At 42.8% G+C, this 9166-nt stretch overlaps 1 protein-coding gene across 8 annotated transcripts in view; it reads right to left on the bottom strand.

Moving 5' to 3' along the window:
- The window catches only part of DTNA (dystrobrevin alpha), a 358606-nt gene that overhangs the window by 196271 nt on the left and 153169 nt on the right, over positions 1-9166 (bottom strand). Inside the window, exon 2 of one of the 8 annotated variants that reach the window (XM_025201063.1) lies at positions 6654-6729. The exons of 6 other annotated variants lie outside the window; for them this stretch is intronic. The gene's annotated coding sequence lies outside the window, so the exon portion shown is untranslated. Of the gene's footprint in view, positions 1-3796; positions 3819-6653; positions 6730-9166 lie in introns of those variants that run through there. One more of the 8 variants, XM_025201067.1, reaches the window with a different exon arrangement.

The following is a 9166-nucleotide window of genomic DNA, read 5'->3' as shown; positions in this document are numbered from 1 at the left end:
CTGCGGTCAGCCAGGGAAGCCTCCTGGCCCCTTTCCCTCTTTTATTCCGCATGGGGATCATCTTGCTTTGTGCCCGAAGGATCGTTTCCTTAAGGCACAGCCACCCTTCTTGGGCTCCCATCATTTCAAAACTCCTACTCTGCAGTGCGTCCTTGACTAATCGCCTGAGTTCATTTAAGTCAGCTTTCCTAAAGTCTAGTACTTTCACCCTACTAGTTACCTTACCCACTCGACGTTACAAATTGGTTCAGCCTAGGCAGGTTAGACTAACCTATAAAAGTTGAATCCATTTAGTCTCTGGCTTTTTGAATGTCTGTCCCTAGCTCTGGACACCCAGCTTTTTTCATATAGGGCCAGCATCCTGGAAGAAGCAATCTGGGCTGAGCCTTCTGTGAGAGCCTTTGATAGGAGCTAATTCCAGAAAGCATTTAGGCAAGAGGCACACTGCTTTTTACTAGACAGATGAAGAAACCAGAGTGAATCCTACCTTCTTCAGACATGCAAAGCTTTCTGTGCTCTCCTCTGATGGAAGCACTTTAGGAAGGAAACATTAATCTTCAGTGCTCCAGATACAGGCCCAACAGGGGTACTGAAATCCTAAGGGCAAATTCATTCAGCTATTGCAATTTGCATCTGAGATCACATAACTAGCATGGTTCTTGCCTTTTACCTCTTCCCTTTTTTGGTAGACATGGTGTCAATAGACGAATTTCTAAAAGGAAATATTTCTCCTGCAGTGTACAACATTAAGGGCTTCTTTAGACGTTCAGGTAAAGGCATGACAGAATATGATGCGAAACCCACATAATGGTGCCTCCTGCCCTGCCACACATACAAGGTCTGTTCAAAAAGTATCGAGACTCAATGTGTATTTGTGATACAAAGTATTGGGAGGGTGGGGGTGGGCGTGGCTTTGCTGAACATATCTGGGCATGTTGGGACTTCTCTGGATGGGTTTGCAGATCATGATGTTTCCCCAGTTTTTTGTGGCCAGCGGTTGAAGTGAGATTGTTTGCGTCTCGCATCCCCTTTTGTTATGTCAGAATGTCCAGAACAACGCATGTGCATTAAATTTTGCATGAAAATTAGGAAAATGCCAAGTGAAACATCTGAATTACTTAAAATAGCATTTGGTTATGACACTGTGAGCTGTGCAAGAGTTTTTGAATGGTATCATTGGTTTAAAGAAGGATGATCATTAGTTGAAAGTGATGAGCATTCCAGACACCCTTCATCATGAAATGATGAAAATGTGGCAGTGATTCACAGTTTGGCTTGAAATGATAGGCAATTGACTGTCCAAGAGAGAGCAGAACTTGGAATTTCTGTTGGTTCATGTCATTCAATTCAAACCAGCGATTTGGGAATGAAATGACCAGAAAAATGACCAGAAAAGTGGGTGTCCAACTCTTGGCTGCTTCACCAAGACAATGCACCTGACCACTGAACACAGCTTGGGAAGCAATTTTAAGCCAAATTTTAGCCAAAAACCACATCCCACAAGTGCTATAGGCTCCATATTCATCTGATATGGCCCCATGCGACTTTTTTCTCTTCCCTCAACTAAAGAAAACCTTGAAAGGAAGAAGATTTTGTGATGTGGAAACCATAAAACAAAATGCGAATGAACAGCTTTTAGCGATTCCACAGATTGCTTATCAGAGGTGCTTCCAACAATGACAGAAACAGAAGTGTGTGGCTGCAGAAGGAGCATACTTCAAAGGAGATTAAGCCCAAACCCCTGGAAATAAAATATTTTGTTTCCTACAGCATCAGTTTCCATGGTTTTTTGAACAGCCCTCGTACATGGCAGGAAACATGATTATGGGATCCAACATCAGATCCTATTATTCCTTATTGCTGGTGCATGGGGGAGGCTGGGATTGTGATCCTAGACTCCCTTGGCACCAGCAGGTACCAAGCTCCTGCAGCTGTGAGTCCCGCAGCAGATGGGGCTCCCGGCTGTGGCCAGGGCCAGGCTAACTCTTTAGTGGGCCCTAGACAAACAAACTCATGGGCCCTGGGGCGATCAAGACCCTGCTCCCCACCCCAGTGCTGCCACCTGTGGGGAGTGGAGCTCGGAGCCACTGCTAGGAAACAGCTGCTGTGGCAGTGATGCCAGGGTGGGGAGGGGAAGGGAAGGAGGCGGATGAGGCCATTTGTGCTGCTGCCACGGAGGGAAGGACCGGGCAACCCTGCAACTTGGGGCCCTGGGCATGCGTCTAGTTTGCTTATGAGTTAATCCAGCCCTGGCTGCGGCAGCACATGGTGCACCTCTGTGGCTGGGGGGCCATTCAGCTAAGAGGGCAACCAGGCACAGGGGCATAGCTATGTTGCATGTTCAAATTAAACATGGATAGAAACCAGCTCAAACTTTATGGCTGGATGGACCCTATGGTGTGATAGTTACTTTGTATGTGTAGCCAATCTAAATTAATTGTATAATTAGCCAGTTAATTGCATAGTACATGTAACGTGTAGAGGGAGCCTGACATGTTTCTTTCTTTTGCTGAGAGACTCCAAATTCAAAAGATGGCACAGCTAAATTGGGAAATACAAAATCTCCTTATAAATTTGGTGCCATTCTACTGATGCTACCTGCCTGCTTCTGAAAAAGCTAAGTCTCCCCTGTCCAGCTTGGTAGGCTTGAGGGTGTTTGGCTTCAGTTTCAATTCCCAAATAACATATTCTCTCATACCACAACCCTACAGATCCATGATTCTTAACCATGTTAGACAAGGAATCCATCAGAAAATGCCAGCTCTTAGTTTACACTCATTTTCTTGACTACCGCCTCTTCTGGGTTGCAGGTTGCATGTGGCACTTGCTTTGGCCTGTCCAAGGAAGGCGTCATGTACATCATGTGGGTCCAGGAGCAGGCGCCACATGCAGTACAAGCAGAGCAGGCACTAGATCTGGCATGTGGGTGGAAAACAGAGGGGAGAGCTCCATGGGTTCTCCACATGTCAGATCCAGCACCCAAACTGACCACCAGTCTGGAACTGCATTTCACACAGCACCTGTTCTAGCTTGTCCAGGACCCACACTGCAAAGAGCATCCACCCGGACTGGCTGAAGTAAGTATTGCATGCTATTTAAATCCCAATCTGGCCAGAGTGGGTGCCACGTGCAGCTCAGTCCCAGACCCACTGGAGCAAGTACCACAGGCGCTAGATCCAGCATGCAAGGAGCGGGGCTGTCTCTAGGCCCTGTTTGGCCCATGGGGCCATCCCTGCTCCATTCGTTTGGTTCATGGACTGGCCCTTGGCCATACTTCTGGCCTGCAGAGCCAGATGAGTTTGACACTCCTGTGCTAAGGTGTCTAAAGATTAAACTTATTTAGTATCAGGTATCCTGGAAAAGCTTTAAAAGAAAAGTTGCAGGTAAGTATTTTACTGTTCAATTTAGTGCAAGTGAGCATAATTTCATTTCTATCATAAGCAGCGTGAAACAGGAACTGGAAAGAGGCAGAAAAGTTATTTCTACAGGTATTTGTGATTTTACAACAAACACTAGGAATCTTCTTTTGAAGAAAATTCTAGTGCATTTTTTTCATTCACTTATTCAGGATCAAAGCTCCAATCTTCAGTAACGGTGTGAATATCCAAAGTCAGCAATCAAATATTGTACAGTACAGAATGTGCTCCTTTCTTATATGGGAGACTGCTTAGCTTCTTCCCACTGTGTTCTTTCCAGGTAGTAATTAGCACACACAGCATGTTTCCATCTAATGGACAGAAATAGTTAAAAAGAGACTTTTGACAATGGAAAATCCTGCAATGATGCATTTCCCTACCCTGCATTCTTTCTTCATTTCAGGTTAAGTACTGAAAGGATTTCCAGCTGCACAGCCAGAGAGACAGAAAATTCCATTAAAATGCTAGTCACAATCTGAAAACGAACAGCTGATGGCACTCATATACAACAAAGATGGGTATCAGGGTACAAATTGGGGTAATAACTTAGACATTGTTATAGGTCCTGTTAAATGCCAACCAGTCACGCCTCACTATATCAGCAATTGCATATTTAAGATAGTGGCAGCATCCAGATGTGTTTTTTTCAGATAGTGTCTATGTGTCATAGGTAGCACTGAAGGGGGGGGAGGGGCTCCAGGGATGCAGCACACTTCCCCTTTCCATTGCTGCTGTTGTCTGCTGACACCTGGGGGCCCCAGACCACTCCAGCCCTCTCCAGCTGTTGGCTGCAACTGCATGGGTTGCTGGGCTTGGCAGAGGACAACAGCAGCAGCAGGCAGGTTTCCTCTTCCTATACCTGCTCCCTGCCACTTCCCACACCCTCAGCAGTGGTGGGTTGGTTTTTCCTTCCAGCACCTGCTCCCAGCCAGCGGGGGTAACTTGTGGAGGATGGGTGGGCATTGACTTCAATAAGGCTAGGATTTTACCTATAATATATTTTACATGTGGTGCAATAATAACATACATTTTCAAAATAACTAGTATTTTGGGTTCCTCCATTCCTGGGTGCCTAGCATAAGATCCCTTGAAGGGCCTGCACTGCAAAGAGTGAGAGCGAAAAAAAGTGAGCTTTTAAAAGTACAGCTTTTAGACTGTCTCAAGCTGTACACCCCCAAACCATTAACAACTGTTAACAATATAGACCAATTAGTTTAATGTATACAGTTCACAGAGAACAAGATTAACACAAATATATTTTGCAGGACCACAGTATTGAAACAGTACAAAGTGGCGATATTGGAAGGGAATGTGAACAGATCATTGTCAAAACAGAACTGAGATTATGGGACAAAAAATTAGTAATCATTTTATTCAATACAAGTATGTGGGAAGATTCTCAATGAAAACAGCCAGTGCTGCAAAATGCTACTGCCTCATACTGCTTTTGTGAAACACTCACTGAAAGGAGATTTCATGCATCATTATACCAGTTCATTTGCCTATATATTTAGCTGCTTTAGGTAGTTTTAAATTTAAAATTATATTCTATTTTACAATGATAGGAAATTAACCTAATGATCTTTGTGTAATAATTTTAGTGACTCATTCCATCTATCTGTTAGCTGTCCATCTATCTGTTGGCTGTCCATTTTGGTAAGAAAAGTGTATCTAATAAATGGCAAACACAGACGAAATGGAAAAACACAGACATGGAATACAGTGCTCTTACTAGAGAAAAATGTTAGAAATACTGGATATTTCATGCAACAAATCAACCTAAAAAATGTTTCCAAAACTGTAAAAAAGATTGCTATGAATTCTGTATACAGTCATGACACTTTAAAATTCTTCTTGCCTTGCAGGTATATTTATATATACACCAGGAACAAAATTTTTCACCCTAGACAGCATTAGGAATTTTAAAAGGCCAGGACTCCATTAGCAATAGCACAACAGTCTTGGCCTTTACAACCTACTTTAAAAGAAAGATGGAATATAATCCATACATTAGAGTTATGCCTGCTCTTTCTAAAGTTTGCCCGTGGGGCCTTTAATTTTATACCTGGATAGCCATGATAGAAGGGACAGAATATTTTCCCAGATAGATGGCACCTCTGAGGCAAGCAAACAACTAGTATTTCCCTAAAAGTTCAGAATGTCTAGAGCCGAGGTGGGATTTTAGATTCACCTTTTGCTTCCAGCTCTTCTGATACCACAAATGTGTGCGCCTTCTATCAACAAGTAACTCAAGATCAGAAGCATCATTAAGTAAAAAGTCTTGACAAGAAACATAATGCTTCCGCTGTACAACATTCACTTTCAAGTATACTGCCTACAATTCATTTAGGAATTGTAATGTATCCATGATTTCACACATGGGTGTCAGGACATTCTGAAAAAGCAGAAACTTTAGGTCTACTAAGATTTCTCCTGTCATTGCAAACATTTCCCTTAATTTGTTTACTAGATTGTATTATTCTGAGTGTTGATGGAGAATTAATTCAAAGATACTAACACCTGCACTGGTGCCAAACTGTGGCCAAAGGGCAAAAGTAACATGAACTGCTTGACATGCAGCTCTTGGATTTGTTGCAATTTACTACTTTGCCAGGTAATACTCTAAACCAGAGATATCTAACTGGTGGCCTGCAAGCTGCAAGCAACCTCTGAGGGGTGGGGTCGGATGGGACAAGTTGGGCTGAGGGAGCCTGTAGCTGGTGGGGTTTGGGGAAACCTGGATGTGCTGGTATGGAGCAGTGGGGGTGGGAGGGGGAGTGGTCCCCACACAGCGTACTGCAGTCCCATGTGGCATGCAGTCTACATAGCATGCAGCCAGGGGGCCTATGGCCCCAGCAACTCTGAAGTTGAACAGCCCTGTCCTAAGGTGAGGAGCAGTTGCAAGGCTTGCTGCTGTTTGACTTCCTTGTTATTCCCAAGGCAGAGGACAGCAAATATAGTGGCTCAATTACTTTCTGAATTGTTTTTTGGAATGATTCCTTTGAACCGAGTGGAAGACATAGGGAACAGGACACCTGAAGATCAAACACATTAATTATTTGTAGAGTGACAAATTAGGTGATTCACCTAGTTCATCCAATGCCTTCAGAAAGTGATTCCTACCATTTTGGCAGGTTTAAATAACCTCTATCTGCACACACACACTGCAGAACCACTTCAGCAGACAGACCCTGGCTGTTAGCAGGCAGGATGAGCAGCCCTTAACTTTAAACATACCTCGGTGCAAGTCTAGCACAGCCCGTGCCTGTTGATTTTCAAGCACTGTTGCAAGGACCATCTTTTTCCTAGACTTCTAAAATAGAGGAAGGTAAAAAGGTATAGGTTGGTTTAGCATCTTTTCTTCTTGTTGCTTTAAGCAATTGGCAGCTACATTCAACCAGGAGCCAGGAATTTAAAAAAAGGCAGGTCTCAATTCTCTTATGTTCATGCTTTGCGTGTCACAGGTTGGATGCCTGTCAGGACTGAGTTATACTATATCAAGTCTTATGTCAAACCCACCTCAGTACAAATAAGAACATCTATGAGATCTTACACTAAAATAACTCTCTTACTCCTTTACCCCAACATGCACACTTGAGGGGAAGGCCAGAATATGAGGGTTAATGTAGGAGCATGCTCTGCTGATTTTACATGGATTAGCTGTTCCCTTTCTCCAAGAGAATAACCCACCAGCAATTTACAAGTTAGAATCTGGCCCCAAATGGCTAATTATTTTATTCCACTTTCAGTATTTCAAATTATTTGTGTGATCTATTTCATTAACCAACTAGGAAAAGATATCCTTCCTCATATTTAACCTAAAGTTTTCCTTCTACAGGCTGTAATATCTGCTTATGCACCTCTGATTCGGTTAGTCTGTATGGTGTGCCTTGTAATGTGAACCTATACCCTACTTTCTGCTGGATAGAGTGGACCACTAGAACAAATTCATTACAAGGAGTTGAAAAAATGTGAAGGTGCAATGAATAAGGTGTCAACTAAAGCAAGGCACGCTCCTATATTGTTGAGTAAATACTGCTCCTTCCCATCTTTTCTTTCACAGCTCCCATCCACGCTTTCCCGTTCCAGAAACAGATTCATTTCACCGTTTCATTAGCTATTATTATGTAGCTGGAATAACTTGAGTAAGTGTAGCACTTTGGGATACTTCAGGCAAATAAGTGTGATAGAAATTAGAAACTCAAAGTGCTCCCATCAAAAGGAATTCTTCTCTATGACAGCATTGTTATAATCAGCAACAAATCAATCCTAACTAGAGCATGGCAAAGTCTTAATTCCCCTCAGAAAACCAGAAAAACAAAGACATTGTTAAATCAGATTCTGATGCATATAATAAAACAAATAAATATGCCTCATTGCTGAAGTTAAATTCATATCTCTGAATAATAGTTGCAATTGGTAGCATAAAAAAGGTAAAAATAATTGCAGTCAGGCTCTAGTTAATAATCATCCTTTAAACAGAGCCATACATTTACACAGTGCTTTATGAACATAGAAAAAAACCTTGATATTAAAGATACAAAAAAGGAGAGGAGAGATTACTGCTGATCAGCATGCGAAAGAAGTTTATTTTAGGAAGTATTAAAAGGCGGGATTTGGAAAAAAGAGTACTGAGAAGTCAAGAACTGGGGATTACTTCTAGTGGGTAACACAATAGAAGGTCAAGTCATCCAAGAGCGTGAGGGGGAAAAAAAAACAATATAGGGAAGAGTACAGATGGGATTGGAACAACCCAGTGAGGGTATATGAGTAGGAAGAAGAATCGTAAGAAAGGTAAGGAAAATGTGAAGAGGTTTGAAAGTAAGGGGCACAAGTTTATGGAACAGACAGTGGCAGTGAGCGTGAAGTGAGGACCATAAGGAAATTCTTCACCTTCAACAGGAAAGGTTATGAGTTCGAATCCAGGTTTTCTAAGCCACCATGGTAAAACATGGATTTTCTCTTTTTAAGGAGAGAAAAACACTGATTTGCAAATATATATGTGTATAGATATCAGCTGAATACAATATTTTATTGATATATTTATATATATTTACTCAGTTCAGAAACACACACACACACACACACGTGTGTATATATACACACACACACACATATATATATGGTATTGAAAAACATGGATTTTGGGGGTTACTTTATAGATTTCATAGACATTAGGGCTGGAAGGGACCTCGGAAGTTCATTGAGTCCAGCCCCCTGCCCGAAGGGCAGGAAGTCGGCTGGGATCATAGGATCCCAGCAAGATACGCATCCAATTTACTCTTGAAGGTGTTCAATGTAGGTGCTTGAACCACCTCCGATGGCAGGCTAATTCCAGACCTTGGGGGCTCGGACAGTAAAGAAATTCTTCCTTATGTCCAGCCTGAAACAGTCTTGCAGTAGTTTATAACTGTTCGACCTCATCATCCCTTGGGGCGCTCTGGTGAACAAATGTTCCCCCAGATACTGATGGTCACCCTTGATAAACTTATAGGTGGCCATCAGATCACTCCTGAGCCTGCACTTTTCCAGGCTAAAGAGTCTCATTGATCTCAGCCTGTCGTCCTAAGGTCTGTTTTCCTGACCTCTGATCATGTGCGTGGCTCTTCTCTGGACTCTCTCAAGCTTCTCCACATCCTTTTTGAATTGTGGGTCCCAAAACTGGACGCAGCACTCCAGCTGCGGCCTCACTAAGGCCGAGTACAAGGGGAGAATGACGTCCCGGGATTTGCTTGAGAAGCATCTATGGA

The sequence above is a fragment of the Alligator sinensis genome, unplaced genomic scaffold (genome assembly GCF_000455745.1).
Source record: "Alligator sinensis unplaced genomic scaffold, ASM45574v1 scaffold615_1, whole genome shotgun sequence".
NCBI classification, from domain to species: domain Eukaryota; kingdom Metazoa; phylum Chordata; order Crocodylia; family Alligatoridae; genus Alligator; species Alligator sinensis.
This window is presented reverse-complemented; position numbering and strand designations above follow the sequence as displayed.